Source organism: Prionailurus viverrinus, chromosome B3, assembly GCF_022837055.1.
Source record: "Prionailurus viverrinus isolate Anna chromosome B3, UM_Priviv_1.0, whole genome shotgun sequence".
NCBI classification, from domain to species: Eukaryota; Metazoa; Chordata; class Mammalia; order Carnivora; family Felidae; genus Prionailurus; species Prionailurus viverrinus.
This window is the reverse complement of record NC_062566.1, coordinates 10,217,636-10,242,697: the sequence shown is the minus strand read 5'-3', so window position 1 is coordinate 10,242,697 and position 25,062 is coordinate 10,217,636. Positions and strand designations below refer to the sequence as shown.

At 47.3% G+C, this 25,062-nt stretch overlaps 2 long non-coding RNA genes across 3 annotated transcripts in view; both read left to right on the top strand.

Moving 5' to 3' along the window:
* LOC125169015 (uncharacterized) overlaps positions 1-6,212 on the top strand; it is a 112,202-nt gene extending 105,990 nt beyond the window's left edge. The window contains exons 9-10 of one of the 2 annotated variants that reach the window (XR_007153400.1): positions 4,495-5,129; positions 5,891-6,212. This is a non-coding gene — a long non-coding RNA (uncharacterized LOC125169015). The other variant, XR_007153398.1, reaches the window with a different exon arrangement.
* A 324-nt stretch (positions 6,213-6,536) lies between these two features.
* Positions 6,537-11,456, top strand: LOC125169016 (uncharacterized). The gene is made up of 3 exons (XR_007153407.1): positions 6,537-7,304; positions 8,829-9,394; positions 10,247-11,456. It is a non-coding gene; the product is annotated as an uncharacterized LOC125169016 (long non-coding RNA).
* The last annotated feature ends 13,606 nt before the right edge of the window (positions 11,457-25,062 follow it).

Sequence of the window (25,062 nt, the reverse complement as noted above, 5' to 3'; positions counted from 1 at the left end):
ATGAATAAAGGATTACCTTATTTTAAAGATTCCCCTTGATGTTTCCTGACCCGTTTTTATTAAAAGAAGACCGCAGGGTGTAAGCCGCGGAGACTTCTAGCAAAGGCACAGGTTTTTGCCCAGAGTGGTGGGCTTTTCACTCTTGAGGAGGACAAGCCTTCCCTGGGGGCTGTGTGTTACCTGTGGCACGACAGGCCACCTCGTGTCCCCAGCAAGCTTCATTCGGTCTGGCCGGAGCGATACACCGGATGAAAGAAACCTACCACGTCTCTGACACCGATGCTCCGTTTTATGATGGGAGCAGCCGAGCTGGGGCCGGCAGGTGCGGGCTGGCCTGACCTGGGCTCTGTGGAGAACCATCAGAGCCTCCTTAGAGATGCGGATTTACTCTGTGTTTAATCAGCCACAGGCAGAAGAAGTGGCTTCATTTCAGCTCGACGAGAGCCAGATCACAAAAGGAAGATGGATGGTCAAGACTATTGGTTCATCACTACAAGCATATTGTCTTAATTTGAAGGAACAGCCTGGCACCCGGGCTAATCGAGGAGGACAGTGCAATATGGCTAGTGCGGAGGGCCAGCTAGCTTAACTCTCAGGGCGCCCCTTAAGGAGAAGCTCTTATGTGTTGTCTTAATTAATATTTTAAGGGAAGTGAGAACCATAAAACGCATCCCTCCGTCACTTAAGAAATTCCCCTGCTTGGAATTCAAGATGCTTAAGGAACGACTTTTTCCTTCCCTGAAATGCCTGAATCTCCCTCCCTATAAGGAAATACTGCGGGGGCGCCTGAGCGGCTCAGTCAGTTAAGCATCCTTGATTTCGGCTCAGGTCACGATCTCACGGTTCATGAGTTCGAGTCCCGCGTCGGGCTCTGCGCTGACAGTGGGGAACCTGCTTGGGATTCTCTCTCCCTCCCTCCCTCCCTCTCTCTCTCTCTCTCTCTCTTTCAAAATAAACAAATAAAAACTTAAACCCTCGCCTAAGAAATGCCAGAGAAGGGATTTTTTACGCCTGTGTGGGAGGAATCACACATAATCTGAACTCCGTGTCCTTGCCGAACCCCTCCTATGTGAAGCAAAAGCAGATAGCGCGTAGCTGGGGCCCTTACAAACAAGTGGATGTTTTAGAATCATTTGGTATGTGTCACATCCGTGTTTTCATTCCATCCCCTGAGCCTGAGCACAAAGAGCTTTCACAGCCCTCCCCGCCCCGATGACTCTTTTCCAGATGTTCTGAAACAACATCAACTGACCCAGTTTACCCCTGAGAGGTTTATAAAGGTGCATTTATGGAGCGCCTGGCCGAGCGAGGCTGAGATGCTAAGTGCTCCCAAAGTGAAGAAGAAACTTAAGAGGCTTAGCGATGGATATAGAAATATTATCATCAATCATCAGCCATCGGGGTTATAGCATCCAGTCCTCGCTCACCTACAGGCACAGATTTCGGCGTCAGGAAGTGAAGACTGCACCGTCGAAATGCGTGGTCCTGGCACATTTAAATGTGGGCACGACGAGGCCAAGGACCTTGTTAGCATAAAACCTGAACGCGTGTCACTTGCTTTCCACGCTGCACAGGATGGAAAGGAGATCACACTTGCAGAAGTGAGAAAGGGGCACGCCAGGGTTTTGTACAACAGACCTTTGTGCGGAAGCCGGACCGCCGGGACAAGAGAAGTCATCATGTGTGGGCGGGAGGTTGTTTCATTCCTAGGACACGGGCAGCAGCCTCCAGGGCGGTCCTTGGGATCAGAACCCAGCTCTTCGCCTACGTAGCGGAGGCGAGCCATTTCTCAGGGAGAAACAACGCGCTGTCTTACGCGCGGTCGTAGGAAAAGTGCCACCAATTCCCTCCAAACGCGGGCATCGGGCACCGCGTCAGAATCTGGCAAGAAGGTGGGGGAGTTCTTCCCCAGCACATCTGCCACGTGTGTGTAGACGGCACTCGGTGGGAATGGGCCCCCTCCCCAACCGCCAAGGCAAGCGACATGCCAAGGCCTTGATGCGCAAGGTACTTGACGTTCCATGGGACGTCGATCCCCTATTGGCTGCCGGGGTAGAATGAAGAACCTTCCTGGCCTGACTTCTGTTATCACGGGCACCGGACGGGGTGCAGGCATCTCGTTGAGGTACTTTGCACGTGAGAGGGAGGGTGGGCTCGTGTAGGAGGCTCCTACTCCCTGCAGATCGCGGGATGCCTGCTGTTCAGCATCCGTTCACCCTGTGACACCCGCGACCCGCCACCAACTAACAGGTGATGGTCCTTTCGCTGAGTTCAGAAATGGATGCCCCTTCATCTGTGGAAAAGCTGGGGAGTCCCGGCCAGCGTCAGACCTGCTTGTCTAGCACAAACCCTGGGGCAGAAGCGTTCGTTCCGACTTTGGTGTGGACGTGGGCATCCGCTCGGCAGAGGATAAACCACACTCTGCTTTGGACATTTGTGGCGTGGGACCCTAAAGACCGACCGTTTTGGGGGTCCGTTGGCATTGCTGGTGTTTTTCGATTTCGGCAACGGATCTGCTCATAGTTGGAAACATCAGTTACGCTACCCTTATCTTAACATCCTTCAGCGTCGGTGTTGTTACTGGTCATCCAATTAGCTGCTTCCTCCGATTTCAGGTCCACTGACAGCTCGGGGTGGTTTGAGTTGAGTGGGGTGGACAAAGGGGAAATTGGCGATTTCCTCTGCCTCCTGCAGAGTTAATCTCTCGTCCAGATACTGCTAACACATCTCTTTCAACAGCAGTCTTTCTTCCTAGTTTAGCAGCATAAACGTACAGAGCAAGTTTCTTCTTTACAATGCTCTAACTCAAAGTCCCAATGATAGATGATTTCCTGATCCTGAAGAAGACACTTAAACCCTTATGCCTCTTTCAACAATTTATTCCAGTTTGAACAGGACAGTCTATTTCCCATTTTAGCATAGAGCAGTCAGGTTATGTGTGTGCAAACAAAATTGTCTGCACCTCTACAAGCGTGGGGTGAAAAAAAGGACCCGGAAAGTACGTTGCCAGCCAGAACTATTACCTTCTTGTGTCCACTATTCGATACTTGGGCATTTTTCTCTGCTCTTGTTTTTACTTTTTAATTTTTTTTAACGTTTATTTTTTTATGTTAATATTTTTAATTTTTTAAAAATGTTTGTTTTTGAGACATTGAGAGACAGAGCATGAGCAGGGGAGGGGCAGAGAGAGAGAGAGAGAGAGACAGGAAGACACAGAATCTGAAGCAGGCTCCAGGCTCTGAGCTGTCAGCACAGAGCCCGATGCAGGGCTTGAACTCCCGGACTGCAAGATCATGACCTGAGCTGGAGTCAGACGCTTAACCGACTGAGCCACCCAGGCGCCCCACGTTTATTTTTGACAGAGAGAGAGAGAGAGAGAGAGCACGAGTGGGGAAGGGGCAGAGAGAGAGAGTGAGACAGAGGATCCAAAGTGGGCTCTGTACTGACAGCTGAGAGCCTGATGCGGGGCTCAAGCTCACAAACCGTGAGATCATGACCTGAGCCAAAGTTGGATGCTTAAGCAACTGATCCACCCAAGAGCCCTTCATTTCCTCTGTTCTTAAAAGCCCTGTCTGGGTCTGCGGGGACAACAAACTTTCTTACCATGGATCCTGGGATATTTTCTTAGTCTCTTTACCCTGGTGGCCCAAATAAAGGCCACTTCTAGTTTTAAACTTTGCATTGTTTTGTTATGCATCAACCCTTCCCTTCCCGGACACCCCCGCGCTGTGTGCCCACCGAAGAGCCATTTGGGTTGCTCACGTGGTCAAGCTGACCCAAATCCATTCCAACAAATGTTTTACTCTCGCCTAGTAGAACATTTGTTACGAGGAACGTGTTCTGTCCTGCCTGCTACATCTGAACTGCTAAAATGTCACTTCCCTGGCAATTATTTCCATGAGGAAACGTTTGCAGCCATCTTCAAAAAGGGGTCCCCCTTCCTTACTCCAACAAAACACACAGGAAGTTAGCGCATGCGTTTCTAAAATCCTTTTTTACTGGAGCGCCTGGGTGGTTCGGTCGGTTAAACGACTCCTGATTTGGGCTCAAGTCGTGATCTCACGGCGTGCGAGTTCGAGCCCCGTGTCAGGCTCTGAGCTGCAGAGTCAGCTTGGGATTCTTTCTCTCTCTCTCTCCCTTTCTGCCCCTCCCCTAGCTCATGCTCTGTCTGCCTCTCTCAAAATACATAGGTAAACTTAAAAAAAAGTCCTTTTTCCTTCATAAAAGTCATCTCTATTCGTCTTTCCTGATCAGCAGGGAGAGGTATAGATGCCCACACTCTCTTATATAATTTGCGTTATATAATTTGCTGTATGTACTTGGCCCGCACAGGCTCAAAGGGCTATAATGCATTTGAGCGTAGGAGTGATTTTAACAATCTCGAGACAAGTTTTCCAATTGGCAGGTCTTTGGGGGAAGCTGAGAGCTACCCTTTCCATGGGTGCCTGTCAAGGGAGCAACGAGAATCAGAAGCAAATGCTCTCACGTTCACAGGATGCACTGACAGTCCAACTGTCCAGAATCGTCCCCAGTAAGGAACCCTCCCAAAGGCTGAGCCACGTGAAGTCTAAAAAGGAATCACTGTCATTCGGAAAACTTGGATCAGCTTCCTTCTGCGTTGCCTGAACATCGGTGTCATCTGGGTAAAGTGTTTTGAGGAAAATTTATGCCTCCTCACAAAGAAACAGCTGTGCATCGCCACAGTCACTAACTTTTGAAAGATGTTACAGGAAGGTGTTCATTTCAAGTCAGTTGCTTCAGCTACAGCTTTCCCTTCATGTTTTAATATCATGGCGTCTCCTTCTGGTGCCCTAAGTGTTACCTGGTCTCTCTGGAGGAGTGGGGGAACCCAGGACCCATAAGTTATGGCTCCTATTAAGAGGGTTGGCTGGACGTGCGGACAATGTGTCAATAATTATTTCTGGTGGGGCCTTAACAGCAGAGGAAGTGCCTCTGTAGAGTGGCTTATTTTAACAGAAGACAGATATGCCTGACCCGGGTTTTATGACAGATGTCAAATATATCGAAGTGTGTCGTGAAGCAGATCGTCTTATTGGCAAAGAAATGAAAGACCACCAGGAAGATGGATGGGAAGCTTTCCTCAAGGGGTTTCCCGTCTCCTCGCGCAGGTACGTGAACTGGAAGAAAGGCCAACTGGCAGGCGAGAGGGGAGACTTCAGGAAGGAGTCTGAACTTCCCCGCCTGTTGGTGACACTTGGGAACAAAAGTCCCCGATCCCTTGGAGTGATGTTGGGGCAGTGAGTGGTGGGCGGGGGGGCAGGGTGGGCACTATAGCGATATGAAAGAGGCCACCCCAAGAGCGATCACCTCCTTACACGCGATCCTCTAGGCGCCTTCCAGACCTGCTCAAAAAATCTTGGTTCTCCAGCCTTCCCTCCTGAGTTCAGTTCAACAAGACATCTCGAGAGTCCACCATGTGCCAAGAGTTGTGCCTGGCCTTAGAGATTAGTGCTAAATACCACACGTTCCAATCAGAGACCTCCCACCTTTCCTTCTTCTGGGTCCTTCTTCCTTGGGGAGAAACGAAATCTCAGGGTCACATATTAGCTGCTGGGTGGTTGGGGATGAGTTGACTCACCGGAAGGCAAGCCTCATAGAATTAAGAGGATTGAACACGACAGCGTCTTTATGCTTGCCCCAAAGACTAGATATAGAAACTATAAAGGGGAAGCAATGGCCTCTCCACTGTTTACCTTTTATCCATAAAGACTGCTTTTTGGGTAATTTGTATCATCTGCTACTAAATTAGCGTCATCAGGTCACAAGCTTTCTATATCCCTGAGCCCTGAGCTCCCTGAATCAAATATGATTATCAGGAAAAGGTGCCCCTTGAGACAGAGGGATGACCAAAAGGCCTTCTTTCCTCCAGGTGGGTGGATCCAGCACCGGGTGTTGGGCTTGGTGGAAGCTGGATCTCACTTCACACAGTGCTGGGCACAACGTGCATCCTGGGTGAGTGTTCTCGAATCGATTTATTACGGCCACAGCTGTCCTAGAATGACAGCCTTCAATTTTCAAAGACGTGACTTCAGTCATTGGCAAGACATAATGGATAAATTATAGATAAAATGTAAAAAAGCCACTCCAAGAGTATCCTTTTTTCTTAAGAGTGTTTCTTCCTCAGATTCCATGCTGAGAAAAGAGTAGAGTAAAACCTTGGATTGCGAGTAACTTGTTCTGGAAGTGTTCTGCAAGACGGGCAAAACTTTCTAATGAATTCTATCTTTTTTTTTTTAATAAAAAAATTTTTTTTCAACGTTTATTTATTTTTGGGACAGAGAGAGACAGAGCATGAACGGGGGAGGGGCAGAGAGAGAGGGAGACACAGAATCGGAAACAGGCTCCAGGCTCTGAGCCATCAGCCCAGAGCCCGACGCGGGGCTCGAACTCATGGACCGCGAGATCGTGACCTGGCTGAAGTCGGACGCTTAACCGACTGCGCCACCCAGGCGCCCCTCTAATGAATTTTATCTTGAGAAACAAGCAACGTCTCCCAATAGGAGTAGGACCTGACACCGAAGGTCACGTGATCGCAACCGAGCCAATGGCCCTTGAAATTTGCTTTGATATGCAAGTGCTTTGGATTACAGGCATGTTTCCAGAATGAATTGTGCCCACAAACCAAGGTTTTACTGTATTTCCTTCCTTCTGGGTTTGCTGGACATAAACTGTGACAGGTGGCTTCTTGGTGACCATGAACGACGGGGAGTCAACAGGAGCATGGGTTAGGGAAAAGCCTGGATCAACAGTAACACAAATTATTGAGAAAGGGTATGAATGTCTTTACACCCAGGGGACTCCCCACCGTGAGGTAAGGGGGACGAAATCGAGACACGGAGATGACTTGCCGGGAAAGTTAGTTGTGATAAAGAGTGTTTGTTGGCTTTATTACTTTTCTTGTTGCAAATTCGATAAAGATAGGTCGGATGCTAAATGTAAATGCACAGTAGACGGAAGGGCTGCACAGACTTCTGTTTTGCGTTTTTATACAGTCCTGCTTTATCGCCCACTCTGTCCTGTAGCGATACCACGAAGAACAAGCTTAAGAAAGCCGATCTTGTGCGTTGGCTAGGTTTTCCCCGTCATCACCTGGGCTTTTCACCACGACTGCCTACAAACAAGAGATTCTGTCAGAGGGGAAGTGGGAGCCGACTGGTTTCATTCGTTGTCATCCTCCGAGCCGGCTGCCAAGGTGGTTAAAGGCTTTCTCTACGGAACAGAAAAGGCAAACCTCCCTCGAAGGGAAAAGCAGGATCTTGTCTCACGTAAGAGACAGGAACAGGGTAAGAACTGAACCGAAGAAGGAATCGCTCTGTATGTGAGACTCTTGCCGTTAAGCGAGGCAGTAAGGACAGTTTTGTGGCTCCTATGGAGAGAGGAGTCACCGTAGATGTCTCTCTCTTAGGCGCAAAGGAGAAATGATTTTTTTAGTTTGAATCTAGGAAACGTAGGATCTGTCACTGAAAGGAGGAGCAAAATGGCTTTTATTTTTTTCGTTTTTTTTTAAGGTTTATTTATTTTTGACAGAGAGAGAGAAAGACAGAGCATGAGCGGGGAAGGGGCAGAGAGAGAGAGGGAGACACAGAATCTGAAGCAGGCTCCAGGCTCTGAGCTGTCAGCAACAGGGCCCGACACAGGGCTTGAACTCAGAGACCGGGAGATCGTGACCTGAGCCGAGGTCGGGCACTCAATCGACTGAGCCACCCAGGCGCCCCAGCAAATGGCTTTTCAACCACAAGAGAATTCCTCCGATTCATATTCTTTTCTTGTCTTTATTCCAATCCCCCCCCCCCCCCTGCTCTTTTTATTTCCATCTGAATTTGTATTAAATTCGTTACATGCTCTTAAGGGAGAGAGGTCTAATCGAGGTGTAAGAGGCTATGAATTAAAAAAAAAAAATAGGGAGGGGGGTAGGAATTCACCATCGCTTCACTGAGCTAGACTGGAGCTCATCTTAAGTGCTGTTCCTTCTTTCAGAGAAAAAGATAGCTTTCTCCTCCAGGAAGCTCTGTGTCTCAAAGGCCTTTATTAACTTGATCTTTGGGAATAGTGTTTTAATTTTTTTCCATAATCATCATGCAAATTGATCATGATAATCTCTGGAAAGGAGAAGGAGGGAACCAATGGCCTCATTAACTCCAACCCTGGGAACATGCATGCTCCTAAGAGCTGGGGCCCGGACCCCCCGACGGCTCAAGTCTTCTTTGTGTGTGACTTTGTCCAGTCCCCAGTGCAGGCTGTGGCTTGTTCCCTGCCTGGCTTGTTTAAATTGCTTCATGCATCTGACTCCCTCACAAAATAATGGGAAATAATTTGAAAGGTCCCAACCTTACGAAGGAAACATTTATGTTCTGCTAGATTCCAACGAGAGTTTCTAACTCTCCTGTGACGGAACCAGACCATCCATGCACGGGTTGTATCCAGACCTTATCTTAAAGACATTGTGGTCTCAAATTGCTAAACTTTGGACAATAAATTGAGTCAGCACATTTTAGTGGCTTCAGATGCATACTGCTGAATGCTGTTCTGCTGAATTAGGAGGGCTTTTTTGTTTGTTTGTTTTTAAAGAGTGTGTTTTAATTTTCATTTAACATGGAGAATGGCAGAGACAAATAGATCTGTCCAAAATACACTGAGTAACTGATTTTTGAGCTGGTTATTAATTTCATGTAAGTGGTTCCTCTTTTTATTTCTATAAACTGTAAAATCCAGGAGCAGCAGAATCAAACGTGATACACTCTTATTGAGAGTGCCGAGCAAGGTGTTAAATGGTTTTAAATGCTGCCTCATTTATCCTCCTCTGACAGGTCCGCCGCATCCTCGAAAAGGATTCGATGCAACTCTTTGGAAATTAACTTCCTCAGAGCCAAGGAGAGCTAGACTGTTTCTCAGTGGATTGTGTCCTGCATTGAGTAGTAAGGAAGCTGCCATCCCTCTTGGGATACCTCATTGGGTACCATATACTTCCGGGCGAGGACGTGGACTCCTTGGGCGTCCAGCATTGTGCCTTGTGCACACTAGTGCCTTCCACTGATGAGTTGTATCTGGGGCTGACAAGTATATGGCTTCCTCTTTTGGAGACCACCGTCCCCTCCCAGGGAGGTGCTGATGAGGTTGGGGGCGGGGAGGAATAAGCCTACCGCTAGGTCGATTAGATGACAGAATCTAGCCTCTTGAGTTAGAGCGGGGCCTTTGGTACCTCTCCCGGGGGAGATAACAGCCCTTTATCTCAGCTGTCACCCCCTACAGCTGCACGTTCTTTCAAGTCGATTTGACCAGTCATGAGAAATTTTGTAACACATATGCATTGACACCTGCCATCTCTAAGGTACTGAATGAGAATACGACGAAATGGACCTGCAATCGACATTGGGTGAGTTGCTGCCATACGCTGGGTACTCCAGATGCAAATATAAAGGGGCCTAATAACCTCGTTGGGAAGGGGAGCCTGTGAACAAATGCGTGCGATGTTAGAACGATGGCCCACAGTGGAGCAGCACGGAGGAGTGGCTTGAGGAGAGCTTGAGAGCAGTGTTAACGTTTGAGCTGGGTCTTGAAGTTGTTAGGAAAAGTTCTTCAGTTCGAAACATCGGGGAGCATACCTTCTGTTCTGAAGGGGCTTCGTGTTTAACTCGACAAAATGAGTATGTGATCGCCTCGGAAGGAGCCATGAGCATGGCTAATTGGTAATTGGTCGAGGAAGGTGGTGAATCATGCGGCTGAGCTGGCATGGCAGTGAATGTATCTGGTAGGACGGTATTTTCTCAAGCTATCCTTCGAAGAACACTGGTTCCTTGAGGTGGTAATTGGTATTGTTTGAGAAAACAGGGGGTTTTAAGGCCAAATACAAGGTAGGGAATGTGGGGTTAGGCTGTTGGATGGGGTTCTTTCCTGCAGGACTTCTCAGGGCCTTTAATATATGACTCTGCCTTATACATTTCCAAGAGCTTGTCTTTTTTTTTTTTTAACGTTTATTTATTATTGAGAGACAGAGGGAGACGGGGCATGAGCAGGGGAGGGGCAGAGACGGGGAGAGAGGGAGGGGGACACAGAATCCGAAGCAGGCGCCAGGCTCTGAGCTGTCAGCACAGAGCCCAACGTGGGGTTTGAACCCGTGAACCTCGAGAACATGACCGGAGCTGAAGTTGGACGCTTAACCGACCGAGCCATCCAGTTGCCCCTCCAAGAGCTTGTCTTAAACCTATTTGTCTTTCCCTATTCACAGTGTTTTCAGAGTTCCACGGATCTCACGGTGGCAAATACTTCTTTAAGGCAGGAACAGCTGTCAGCTGTCTGTACGAAGCGAACAGTTTCTGGGGCACCTGGGTGGCTCAGTTGGTTGAGCGTCCGACTTCGGTTCAGGTCACGATCTTGCGGTTCGTGAGTTTTGAGTCCTGTGCTGAGTCCAAGAGCCTTGGAGCCTGCTTCCGATTCTGTGTCTCCCTCTCTCTCTGCCCCTCCCCCCCCATCTCTCTCAAAATAAAGAAACGTTAAAAAAAATTGAAAAAAAGAAGTGAATAGTTTCTATTTGAGAAACTGTGGGCACCTGTGAGGAAGAATACCAATCGTGAGAGACTGGGTGCAAGGTGGCCTGTAACCAAGTTGTTAAAAATCTTCTGGGCAGAAGAACATAAGGGTCAGAATCAAGGCACTGAAGACGTAAAGGAGGGAATGAAACCGAAAGACAATTAGCGGGTAAAATGGATACTCTGTGACCAAATGGGGGTGAGTGACAAAAAAAAAGTGCTTGAGGGTTACTCCCTGGGGTCTAGTTGGGAAGCTCGGGCGAAGAGAGATTTTGAGTAGAAGGTGAAAAAGTTGATTCATTTTGGGCTGTGATATAATTGTGGTGTCTATAAGACCAACAGCATTGATCAACTCATTCAATAGTTGGAGAAACTAATCTGTAGTTCAAGATACACGTGGACATAACTTTACCTTTCTGTGATGCTTCAGATGACTCTTTGGTATCTAGCCATGTCTTAGGGGTCACCATAATTAACATTAAGTGTTGCTTGACCGTAAATGTATAGAGTTGCAGGTTGTAGAGAGCTGTGTTTATAGAAAGCCGAAAACAAGCCATTAACTAGATTTACTAATAGGTGCCTTGCCCAGGAACAGTGCATCGGGGGAAAAAAAAAACAAGCAAGCAAACAAAAAAACATATAAATTAATATGTCCAGAAAAAAAAAAAAGAAAAAGGAAGATACAACCCTTGTTCAAGGAACTTATTGTCTTCAGCCTATAGAAGATATGACAGGTGGCCAGATTACCTGTGTTAGGATCATGGACCTTGCGCTTGCTAGATGACCTTGCGCAAGTTAGGTAACTTTTTAAAGCTTGGATTTGCTCCCTTGCCAAATCATCTTTGCAGAATATCAGTATCCTCCTCATTAAGGAGTTGTAAGGATTAGCTACGGCGAAACAAAAATTGATTTCCTGTATTTTGATGGTGTACAATAAATTTCTTTAGGAAATAATGTGTGCATTGTGATCTATTTAATAAATTTTACTCTCGCTTTATTTGATTTCCAGTTAATGCCAAATAATAACCTGTCTATTTGAATTGCAAAAATCAAGCTGGTTTGAATTAAAGAAGTGTGAAAAATTCTTGGGTTGGCAAAATACGGGAACACTTCCATCAATTAAAAATAGGTGAAATGTGTTAGAAATCATGAAAAGTTCACGCTTTAATTGAACTGGCTTTTTCATGAGCTTGTATTTTTACGCAGCTTAATGAAACAAAAATTGAAACAGTGCCCATTCTGAAATCTGCGTTAATTGTTATTATTTCCAGAAAGTTCACATGATTACAAAAAGTTTTGCTGTCATGCCAAGTAGAAATGTACAGTACCTGCCTTTCATTTTCTCTGGATTTCTTTTTGGTAATAAAGACCAACATTCATTTTGGCAAACAGAGCACTTGCTAAATTGAAAACTTCCTTTAAACACGCTCGAAACTTTTGACATCAGATTGCCAAAATTGCAGGGTATTTTTGTCAGTCTGACAAAACTTTCTTTGTTCCTCCTGGCTTCATCAACAGCAAGAGTTTCTCCACTTCAATACCATCATAATCTTAAATATCTTTGTGCTAGAAGGCACTGCAATATTAATTAACAATATAGTCTAATTATTTACCCTCGTTGGTTCATACAAACCCCTACAGTATAATCATGAGACTCCCTGAAGGGGTTTCACGGTATTTTGGAGTGAAATAGAAAGGTTTGTTCCTGACTTACACTGGCTCACGAGTATAATTAGATATAACCTACAATTCACCGATAGGTCCTTAGATCAAATATAACTTATCTGGGCAATGTCCAAAGATAGGTGCTGATGTTGACGGACCACGGCTGGGCAGCACACATAAATGAGTGGGACTTTTAATTTACCTCCTGGCATCTCGGAGAACATTCCGGGGGTTTCTGGAGACAAAGGGAAAACAGAGGGTGGCCACATCGGTCATTCATTTTAGACCGTTCTCAAGACAAAGCTTCACAAACCACGCCTAAGAACGGCTCAGCTGGCTGAAAGTGTTCTGTGACCCACTCTTCTGGCTTAAGCGCTGGCCTAGGGATGCAGAGAAATATTTTCTAGCTGTAAGAGGTGCGGTGTGAGGAATCCTGGGTGTGCCTGGGGCTGAATCATCAGGGCAGGACGCCTTCTGGAAGCACTGCAGAGAAATGTTTCTAGGCCCGGCAGGGTGGTCAGATCTGTGTGCAAAACCTTAATGCCCTGGGGCTTACCTGGCATTAAAAAAAAAATTTTTTTTTTAACGTTTATTTATTTCGAGAGACAGAGACAGAGCGCGAGCGGGAGAGGGCCAGAGGGAGCCAAAGCACAGAATCCGAAGCAGGCTCCGGGCTCTGTGCCCGAAGTGGGGGCTTGAACCCACAAACCGTGAGATCATGACCTGAGCTGAGTCAGACGCCTACCTGACTGAGCCACCCAGGAACCCCTTATCTGGCATTTTTTAATGAAGAAAAGGTTTCTTCCAGAAGGAGACTCAAAGCATTCATTGGTCTCCACAAATGTATCTTAGAAAGAGTGGTAGTAACAGAACTGATGTCATGGCATAATAAAGCCCCAATGTCACCCGACCCCCCCCCCCCCCCGCACCCCTTAAAATCCGAATCAGTGCCTAAGAGCCCTATTCAATTTGAAACCTCGGATTGGCTGGCCCGAGCAAGAGGCAAGCAGCACAGGCCACCGCCGGAAGTTGTGAAAAGAGTTTGGTCAGTGGGAAACGGTAGCAACAATGAAATAATCTTTGATTCTAGACACTGAAGCTCATCACAACTCGGGGCAGCTTGAACCACCCGTTCGTTGACAGTATGAGAGATGAGAAGAAAAATCTAGTGTGGGCTAAATCCGGAAGACTCTGAGGATCTCGAATATTCTTCTGAAACGCAGAAAACAAATGGTGTGGTTTAACCTACATAAGCAGCTCAATAAGGAAGGTTCCTCGGGAGACGGAAGTGGGGGTGGGGGAGGGGCAGGTATCTGCCCTGACTCTCCTGATTGAAATCCCCCCTGAAATTTTGGTCAAGGAGAGGTAAGAATTGAGAAAAGAAATGCGCGCCGTTTCATAATTCGACAGGTGTTAGCAGCCAGGAAGGGAAATCAAGACGTGATGCCTCCCGAGGGGCGATCTGTGAATAGGAAGAGGGATAAAGCAATCAGAGATTGCGGTGTTTGGGTTTCTGCCTGCGGAGAAATGACAAATGGAATCCTTGCCAGCTTGGAGGTTCTGACTCACAGAAACATGAGACGTCACGTGAGCTATAAAGGCAAATAGAAAGAGTTGTGTAGGCACCGGAGAGGTTTTGTTTTACAGCGTGTTAATCTTGATATTGGGGGATTGGTCTGGAAGTCGCTTGAATGTGCTAGAAGGTATCCCAACACACCCCCCATCTGTTCCAGGGGATAAGCTGCCCATCCGTGTACTCGCTTGACAGAGTTTCTGGAGCTCCTACTATGTGCTGGTCCCTGGGAGGAGTAAAAACAGACGTGTTTCTGACCTCACAGGGCCGACAGTCAAAGGAAGCGTCCGAGAAGGCTGTCCCACTGGGAATTTGTGGCCAAAGGTGGGCACAGTCTGGGGTGTGGAGGAGAGGCGGAAAGGCCCGTGTGGGCCAGGGGCAATATTTTCTTTTGGCCATTAAGAAAGATGAGGAGCCATTGAAGGGTTTTATTTAAAAAAAAATTTTTTTTAACGTTTATTTATTTTTGAGACAGAGAGAGACAGAGCATGAACGGGGGAGGGTCAGAGAGAGGGAGACACAGAATCCGAAACAGGCTCCGGGCTCTGAGCCGTCAGCCCAGAGCCTGACGCGGGGCTCGAACTCCCGGACCGCGAGATCGTGACCTGGCTGAAGTCGGACGCTTAACCGACTGCGCCACCCAGGCGCCCCTGAAGGGTTTTAAAGTAGTGATACGATCAGATTCGTTTCCACAGGTTCTCTGCCGGCCTCCCAACAGCGTTGGCTGACTGCCCCCTTCCCCCCTCGCAGCCATGGCCGTGGGTGTTTGAACAATCTCTGGAAATGGATGAGGGCCTCAGAGTGTTGGTGATGAGAAACTGGAGTAATGGAAAGTGATCGAGAGAGGGTTTCCTGGGGTTTGGACCCTCATGACCTCCCAGCTGGACCTCACAGTCGTTCCCTTTGATGTCCTGGGTCTGATGCGTTTCTCTCCTGCCAGACCGGTCTTCTCAAACAACTGCTCCCTGTCCGGAAGCATTCCCGAGCTCCCTGGTGCTACAGTCACAGACCTCCCGAACGCAGCAGCGAGGCCCTCCGCGGAAGGGTCCCTGTCAGGCTTTCCTGTGCTGTTATCCATGATGTTTGCACGAACAGAACTTCCCAAACTGGTTCCACGGACTGCCAGTTCAATGAGATGATAACTGGGGCTCTGTAGAAAAATGGGGGGGGGGGGCCCACTAGTCAAATGAATTGGTAAAACAAAGCCAGCATTATAATTATATCCTGTCCTGGAGACTCCCGATGCAGTTAACCTCACTAAAGGCTCTGATAAGTCCTGCAAACTTTTGTTTGACTTAGCATTTCCCAAGCACAGCGAACATCAAATCCCTTTTCTGTGCATAACAAGCAGGGGCACCATGTTGAAAGGTTTGGGAAACACTACCCTGGCTAACCTTCTCGCTTTTGCCACGTTGGTCTATTTAACCCTGGATATGTCTTTTGAATTTCTCACGGCACGGCTTTCCTTATGCCGTTTCTCCTTTTGCAAAACTCTTCGTTATCCTCTCCCTCCTTCTAAGCACGTCCAACTCAATCGTCACCTCCTTCGTGAAGCCCAGCGTGATGATCCCGGCTCAGCTGGATATTGCTGTTTCCCTCGCTTTAAAAGCACTTGGAGACTGGGTTGTTTGGTATTTATTTACTCCTCGTATTTTTCCCTTTTATGCTTTCCGTGTTACTCTTTCCGTCTTTACAGTCACGGAAGTCGCTTAGAAGGCTCTCGGAAGGATGCGTGGTCTCCTTTTTTACATGGAAAGGCAAAATGACGAAAGAACCTGAGTTTTGGAAGCCAACAGTCATGTCGTTGCTTTGCAGCTCACCAGCCGCATGCGGGGGGGGGGGGGGCAGGTTACCCAGCCTCAGTGTGTTTGAGTTTTCCCATCTATAAAACTCCCCGTTGCTGGGGCGCCTGGGTGGCTCAGTCAGTCAAGCCTCTGACTTCAGCTCAGGTCACGATCTCACAGTCTGTGGGTTTGAGCCCCGCGTCGGGCTCTGTGCTGACAGCTCGGAGCCTGGAGCCTGCTTCGGGTCCTGTGTCTCCCTCTCTCTCTCTTGCCCCTCCCCTGCTTCTGCTCTGTCTTTCTCTCTCAAAAAATAAACATTAAAAAAAATTAAAAAAAAAAAAACTCCCCGTGGCGAACACTGAATGAGACCGTATATAGTATCTGACATATTGTAAGAAATCAGCCTGTGCCAGCTGCTCTTACTATAACCATCATCGTTGTCCTCATTTACTACTGCTCCGAAACTATTTCTCCTTTATTTGTTATGGTGACTGTACCTGTCTAGCATTCCAGGACATCAACATCTCTCAATATTCTGATATTTCGGCATCCGGAGAGGCTGCCTCTCTCCCTGCGAAGGCAGAGACAGGTGCACCTGCGGCCCAGCAAGGAATGGTCTACTGCCCAGAGGTGGACGGCCCGTGGCTATAACGACCAGGCTTCCTGGATTTTCTGGTCCACCCAGATTTCGATAGTAAATCCCATCCGCAAATGAGGAAATCGCCTGGTGCTTCTGATTTGTGGTTCATTGCGAATGCTGTGCGTTGTGGGAAGAGGTGTGTGGTCCTTGCTCGTGGCGGACTTGCCTGCCTGGTGGTCTACACGGCCCGGACGTTCAGCGTACCTGCAGCTGTCAGTCAGCGGCTGGGCGGAATCAGCATTTTATTTGCTTTCGGTGAGGTTTCTCCGGAATCTTGGCATGTGATTGTCTCTGTTATGCTAGTCCGGCAACAGAAAATGTCAGGGGTCCTTTTATGCTGAGCATGGGGAACATATGGGAATTAAGAACACGCCACAATATCTGTGCCTCTATATTTTTCACCCCCCCCCCCCCCCCCCAATGCCTATTGAGCACCTGCTCTGTGCTGGGCACAGTTACAGGAGGTTGTGACGCAACAGCAAACAAGAGACGACACATCTCTTTTTTTTTTTTTTTTTTTTTTTTTTTAAAGATTTTTTTTTAATGTTTATTTATTTTTGAGACAGAGACAGAGCATGAACGGGGGAGGGTCAGAGAGAGAGGGAGACACAGAATCGGAAACAGGCTCCAGGCTCCGAGCCATCAGCCCAGAGCCCGACGCGGGGCTCGAACTCACGGACCGCGAGATCGTGACCTGGTTGATGTCGGACGCTTAACCGACTGCGCCACCCAGGCGCCCCGACACATCTCTATTGTAACGGAACTCAAGGCTTGCTGGGGAAGGGAGAAAACAATGACGGCGGCAGAGGAATATATAATGTGCCCGGTGATGTCAAAGCTACGAGATAAGAGATAACCATAGGAGGGTGTGTCGATGGCGAGTTGGGGAACTCAGCGGAGTCCTCTACGTCCAGAGGAAATCTGAGCCAAGCTAGGAGGGGAATGTGAGAGGCGCACGGGCTGAGGAACTCCGAAAGGCAAAAGGCACGAGAAGAAAGCCGAGGTAAAGGGAAAGGGTGGCTTGATGGTGGTAAAGAAACAGGCCGGGTCTCCCGGCCAGGTCAAGTGCGGATTTTATCGGCAGAGGGAAGCCACCGGTGGGTCTGAAGGGGGAGGCATTGCGTGTGCGTTTTTTGCAAGGTCCTTCTGGCAGGGTGGGGGGTGGGCAATGGGCTCAGGAGGGTCCGGTGGCTTTGGAGAGATGGGTTGGGGCTGCGACAATAGTTCGGGGAAGAGATGGGGTGCCGTCAACCTCAGCACCACTGACGTCTTGCCCTGCATAACCTGCCTTGCGGGAGCTTTCCTGGGCACAGAGCCCTCTCCCCGGGCTCCACCCACTGGAGGGCAGCGGCGTCCCCTCCCCCCCTGCCCCCCAAGTGGTGACGACTCCAGGCAGATGCCCCCTGCGACGTAGACTTGCCCCCAGTCGAGAATGGCTGGACTGGGCCGGTGACGGGGATGGTGGGAAAGATCTGAGAGTGAGGAGGCGGAGTCTGAGGGGTGGTGGGAACGAAGAAGGAGCAGAAGGGAGAGAGGGGGGCTGTTGGTGCCCAGGTAGGGGAGGGGAGGCTCCCTGAGGACCGGGCTCACGCAGGTCGGTCCTGGAGGCGGCAGCGCCGGGGGAGCCCGCGAGCCCCCCCACCCCACCCCGCAGTGGAGACGCGCGCAGCAAGTCGAATCCCCAGGCTCGCTGTGCAGGAGAAAGGCCAGGATGGAGAGACGGGTTTTACACTTGGTGGCTGGTGACTGGGGCCACGGAAGAAGGGCTGAACGCGGGCCGAGCCCCAAGACACCGGGTCAAGGACGGCATCCAGGAGGCCAGCTCCTTGGGAGGACGGAAGACCGCCGGCAGGGTGAGGGGTGGGGGCAACCTGTGCATGCCTCGGAAATGGCAGGTGTTCTGGCGTCCAAACACAACCCGGCTTCGGATCCCGGTTCCGCCGCTTGGCCCCACGTGACCTGGGGTGCACCAGGGTGCACCTACGTGCCCTGGGTCGTCTTTCGAGGCCTTGTGGTGTCGCCGGGAGAAGGGAGAGGCGGTGCGGCCCTGAAAAACCTGGGACAGCGCCTGGCGCACCGCGGATGCTCGGTAAGTGCTAGACGTAGGAGGAGACAGGGGGAGAGGCACATCGCTGCGGAGGGCACGGAGAGAGGGAGATGGGGAGGGAGATAGTCTCTGCCGACGTTCACCTTGAAGCCCTTGGCAGCGTGCCCTGGAGCAGGAGCGCCTCAGCCGGCGTGCCTAAATCGGATCGGCTGTAACTCTACACAGCCCGGAGCCGACCCGCCCGCGGGTCATGGAATGAAAGGTGTTGTCCTTCCTTCGGGACAGGTGCTCAACTGATAACACTTTAGAGGCTCAAATTCCAGAGCTCGGTTGTTGGCTCTACACACAAGTTAGCCCAGCTCAGAACACCTGTAGGCTCGCTTCTTTTGACGCACCAAGGCCTGTCTTTTGTGCAGCTCTTTGCCAGCCGTCAAAATCAGCCCCGACGTCCCCCGGGGCGCGGAGTTACGCACGTGGCCGTGAAACAAGCCAGCGTGGGCACAGCCCTGGCAGCCGCCGGTGGGGACCTGAATCCCAGGGCCCCGGCCGAGATGGCTATGTGATTAACGCCACCGGAGTCAGATATAAAATAGAATTAAATATTTTCGAGAGAGAGAAACTTGCCGACACACACATAAAATTCCCTATTAGTTGTGCTGGAGGCCTCGCCGTGTGGAATCGATAAAAAATGATTTAGGACGGATGGTTTTCGGCGGCCGCTGGCGCTTTCAGTCTTCCAGAAAGAAGTTAAAATTAATTTTAATATGTTGACGGTGCTTATTGATGGTAATATTCATAATAAATATCCATCGGAAACATTCTCTGGCACATCCATGTGACAGAGAGGTCAGGAATGTTAATGACTGTCACCACGACAAAATGCAATTCAGTCAATTACTTTAATTAAATCTGAAACTACGTTATGCCTTCTCATTTATATAGTAAACTGATAGTGGGGGAAAAGGGCATCATCGGTATCTGGTTCATTTGGGGGAGTCCAAAGATGTGGTCTCCGATGGTGTTTTAACGTTTTGTAGCTCTTAGATCCTCGTGGAACATCTAAGGTAATTATGGGTCTTACGAGTAATGCTGCTGCTTCTATAATGGAAAAAGAGGTGGAGATTTTCTTTTGAATGCAGTTTTATAGAAGGAGAGCTTTCCCTTCACAGATGCTAATCTTGTATTTACAGACTGGGGTATATTGGCTAGAGCCAACATTCCAGGGTAAATGGTAGAAACGTCTACATTTCAGTGAATCCTTTTTAATTATATTGTTTGGGATCAGAAGAAAAGGAACACAGCTGTCTGAGGTTCTCACTGCCACACAGGTTCAAGGGCTTACGGCTCACTCAGTCGTTATGACCGTACAAAATGCCTTTTTTTTTTTTAAAAGTTAATTGTGGTGTCATACAAAACTGTGTTCCTTATGCATTTATATTGTTCAAACCTGGGAAATAGAAGGGTGAGAATTTTTTAAAAAATTTTAATGTCTTTATTTTTAAAAGAGAGAGAGAGGGGCGCCTGGGTGGCTCAGTCGGTTGAGCGTCCGACTTCAGCTCAGGTCACGATCTCGCGGTCCGTGAGTCCGAGCCCCGTGTCAGGCTCTGGGCTGATGGCTCAGAGCCTGGAGCCTGCTTCCGATTCTGTGCCTCCCTCCCTCTCTGACCCTCCCCCGTTCATGCTCTGTCTCTCTCTGTCTCAAAAATAAATACATGTTAAAAAAAAAATTAAGAGAGAGAGAGAGAACGAGTGGGGAGGGGCAGAGAGAGAGGGAGACACAGAATGGGAAGCAGGCTCCAGGCTCTGAGCTGTCAGCACAGAGCCCGACGTGGGGCTTGAACTCACGGACCAGAAGGTCATGACCCGAGCCGAAGTCGGCCTCTTAACCGACTGAGCCACCCAAGTGCCACAAAGGGTGAGCATTTAAAAAAAAAAAAAACGAGTCAGCCAATCAATTAACGGCTCATTCAGTCTTCCAACAAATAGCTAGTTAGTACCTACTATGTGCCAAGTAGTGCTGTGGGCATCCAAATACGACGGTGAAGCACCCAGATGAAATCTGGTCCCTGCCCTCAAGGGGCTCACATTTTAGTTGGAAGGAAATGAGAATACAAGCGAGTCAACTTAGTGGTACCAGATAGTGGCAAAGACTATGAAAGAAGAAAACAAAAGGCAGCAGGATGCGGGTAGGGGCACCGACTTTTCCAGGTTCACTTAGCTCTGTCCCGGTTTCAGCACAGACAGTCCATCCTGGGAAGCCCCCTAGTTCCAGGCAGACTGGGATTATTGGCCACCCTCCGAACGGGACAGAGAGCGACCAAGAGGGAGTTTCTTTCGGATGGGTGGTCAGGGAAGGCCTCTCCGGAGAGGTGTCGTGTGGGACGGAACAAGAATGATGCGAAACTGTGGTCTTCGCACATCTGTAGAACCATCGGGATCAGACTCACCCCCTCCAGGTGGCCCAACAGGGGATTTGTTGCTTGGAGAATATGAGTACACATGGAGCGAGTGTTTTCTGTGGGCCAGATGATGTAAATATTTCATCTTATTTCATTTACAAATCAAGTGGTAGGCCTTAGTATTCTCAGTTTACAAGCCGGACATAAAGTGACTATTGTCTGAAGTCTTGAGGCTAATAAGTAGAAGAGTCGGGATAAAACCTAGCTCAGCCCAAGTTCAAAGATCACATGGAGTAGAGTGTGGACGGAGTTTGAACTACTTCGGGAAGGAAGATTTCACTCCCTGCTTATAGTGGAGATGAAAACAGATCCTGTATTTCATGGAGCCCAGGCTTTGGCTGTACAGCCCCTTCAACCTCTGCTAAACAGGATTGGACATTATGCTTCATCTACCCTAGACCTGACAGCTTCTGGGTTAAGCAAGGTCTAAGGCATGCAAAACCTCTTAAAGAACGCAGGACTTTGGGGGAAATATGAAGGGGCAGAAAGATGAGATGTGGGGCTTCTGCAAATCACAGACCAGGTAAGAGGCAAAGAACACACACACATACACACACATATCTCTGGCCTCGTGTTGCCTATGGACCGATGGGAGGCATATATCTTTGCCATTATTTAGTTTCTGGCATGTGTGTAGTCTTTGTCTTTTCAGAGCCGATTCTATGTATCATATCTTTGGATTTTCCGTTGCAACTGACATGGGTACTTGCATGCAATATGGAACCCATCAGTATTTGCTGAAATTCAAATATTTGGAGGATTAGCATGGGTATCCTAAAAATTTAAGATTATAATTTTAAGTAATTTTCTACAAGAGAATGTTTGGTGACTCACTTCTGGGTTTGGCTAACAACTGTTTTGGACTTCAAGAAGAACAACATCCTTTGCCATAGTTACATTTTAACTCAACCCGTGCCACGATTGCAAAGTTTGAAGATATACCTTTATTTAGATTGAAACGCGATTCTGTGAGACATCAATTCTGGAAAGGTAGATTACAGACATAGCAAAACTCACCCCTCCATAAAAGCAATAAGAATCCTGGCAAAAATCAGTAAAAGCAACTTTTTCAGGGCTCTGGAAATTAACCAAAGGTTTGCAGTAATCCGAAGAGTGTTTATTCAAGAACGATGGCTAAATCATGTACGAACGGTACGTTGGGGTCCCTCCAGTTCTGTAGTAGCCTTGAAAACCAACAGCCTCATAAGTATGGTAGCTATAAAAACAAGTAGCCTAGCAGCCGCTGAAAGAGGAAAATGGTTTTGAATCTCCCCAAAGACCCCTTCCCCAGAAAACTCTCACCATTTGACCTGTCTCACAGTTTGTCTTTATTTGACCTGACTCGAACCTCACTCTGTACAAATAGCCTTTTCTCTAGGGTGTTTGTTAAAAACAATCAGTGGCATTGTTTAACATGGCAGCTCTTGGAGCTGCTGACTACAGTTGGAGCTACCAAGAGACTAAGCAGAACATTAACACGGAAAAACTGGGGAATGAGACGTCCACAGAGGGTTTTGAAAAGCTCCGATGTATTCTTGAAAATCTAGAAGCCCACATGCAAGTGCAGGGCTAGGTGCATGCCCACGAAAGACCCAAGAAGGCTCCAATTTCTCGCCTCTGGTGACCTGGAGTCTCTGTGTAAGCAGGAAGTGAAGGCTAAGGGGGAGTTCTCAGCTACATGGCTGAGCACTGAAAGTACCTTTGCCTTGGCAAAGGCGGGGAGACTTAGCACAAATCATTTAAGGAAATCTCATTTAGCCATGAGCCGACCCCTTAGGAGCTAAATAGCAACTTCACATGACACAGACTGTAGACTTCACAAACGTGTTTCAAGAAAGTCACTAAGCAAACAAGCAACATCAACTAAAAACTTCAGCAACAATAAACTCAGGTGGGGGTGGAGGGGGAATCTTATTTCCAGAGGGGCCACTTCATATTTTTTAGAAAAACTGTCCGGTTTTCTGGTTTTTAAGTTTCAGATTTTATTTTACTTTTGAGAGAGAGAGAGAGAGAGAAAGCACAAGCGGGAAGGGGCAGAGAGAGAGGGGGACAGAAGATCTGAAGTGGGCTGTGTGCTGATAGCAGCTAGCCCGATGTGGGGCTGGAACTCATGAGCTGTGAGATCACGACCTGAGCTGAAGTCAGACGCCCAACCGACTGAGCTGCCCAGGTGCCCCTAAAACGGCCCAGTTTTCTAAAGAAAGAGGAGAGTATGGCCCATACCCAGGGGAAAAAATAAGTGAAAGGAGCTGTTCCTGCAGTAGACCAGATGTTGGACTTAGTAGACAATGACTTTAAAAGAACTAAAGGAAATTATATCTAAATAATTCAAGGAAAGTATGGGAATGGTGTTTTACCGAGTAGAGAATATTAGTGAAGAGATAGAAATTATTAAAAAAAGTAACCTAATGGGAATTCTGAAGTTGAAAAGTACAAAAACTGAGATGTAAGATTTGCTAGAGTAAGTTAGGATGTTGATTTTAATATCACTAAGGGCAACCGCTAAGAACGTGACAACAACAACAACAACAACAACAATAATACAACAAGCAGCCAGGGCATGAAAAGAGTAAACTGTAAAATATCAGATTAGCACAGAAAGGACAGTCGTGGATAAATCGTACAACCAAAAAACACAAAAGATATATAGAGAACAAATAGCAAAATGGTAGCTGTAAATCCTACCTTATCAGTGATTACCTAATGTAAATGGACTAACCACTTCAATCAAGAGCGGAGGCTGGCAAAATAGGTAATAAAAACATGATCCACCTATATGCTGTCTGCAAAAGAAACACTTCAGAGCAAAGACACAAATAGGTTTAAAGTAAAAGGGTAGGAAAACGTATACCAGGTTGACAGTAATCAAAAGTGAGTCGGGATGGCTATACGAATGCAGACGAAATAGACTTGAAGACAAAATCTGTTACCAGATGTAAAAAATGACATTTTACAAAATTAAAAATATCAGTCCTTCAGGAAGACTAAACAATGATAAACATATTACCTCCCCGTGCTGACGCAGGATCCCAAAATATATCAAACAAAAAACTGACAGAATTGAAGGGCAAAATAGACAATTTAACAGCAATAGTTGGAAATAAAACTATTTCTATTTGAAGACGACTGATCTTGTTTACAGAAAATCCGAAAGAATCCACTAAAAAATACTAGAGCTAATAGGTGAGTTTTGCAAAATATAAGGTCAATAGACAAAAATCAACTGTGTTTTTATGCACTAGTAATGAAACTAGTAATGAAAATTCCATTCTTAATAGTGCCAAAAAGAATAAAATATTGAGAAATAAATTTAACAAAAGAAGTACAAAACTTATATGCTAAAAACTACCAAATCTCACTGGAAGAAATTAAAGAAGATTTAAATAGTTGGAAAGGCATGCCATGTTCATGGATTGGAAGACAATAGTGTTCAAATAGTAACACTTCCCAGATGGTCTACAGATTCAACAAATTCCATTCAAAATCCCTGCTGCCTTTTATATTTGCTTTTTGTTTTTTGCTTTTTTTTATGTTACGTTAATTGACAAGGTGTTCTTAAAATTTAAACAGAAATGCAAGGGACTCAGAATAGCCAAATGATTTTTTAAAAAGAAGAAAGTTAGCACTCACATTTCCCAATTTGAAACTTAGTGTGAAGTACCATTAGTGAAGACTGTGGTTCTGGAATAAGGATAGACAATTAATTAGATCAATGGAATAGAATTGAAAATCCAGAAATAAATCCTAACACATACAGTTCACTGACCTTTGGCAAGGAAACCAACATGATTCAATGGAACAAAGAAGAATCTTTCCAAAAATTGGTGCTAGCACAACTGGGAATACATACGCAAGAATGAAGTTGGCGGGGGGGGGGGGGGGTGTGCCAGGGTGGCTCAGTTGGTTAAGTGTCTGACTCTTGATTTAGGCTCAGGTCATGATCTCACAATTCGTGAGGTCAAGCCCCACATGGGGCTCTGTGCTGACAGCTCGGAGCCTGCTTGTGATTCTCTGTCTTCCTCTCTCTCTGCCCCTCCCCTGATGACTCTCTATCTCTCTCACTCTCAAAATAAATAAAGAAAACATTAAAAAAAAAAAGGATGAAGTTGGATCCCCTCCCCCACAACCATATCCCCAAATTAACTGAAGGCGGATCATGGTCCTAAAAGGAAAGAGAGAAGACTACAAAACTGAATTAGACAATGGTTTCCTAGATACGAACCAAAAAAAAAAAAAAAAAAAAAAAGGGCAAGTTAGACTTTATTAAAGGTTTGTTTTTAAAAGCCTTTACACTTCACAAATCACCATCAAGAAAGCGAAAACCCAACCTGCGGAATAGGAGAAAAT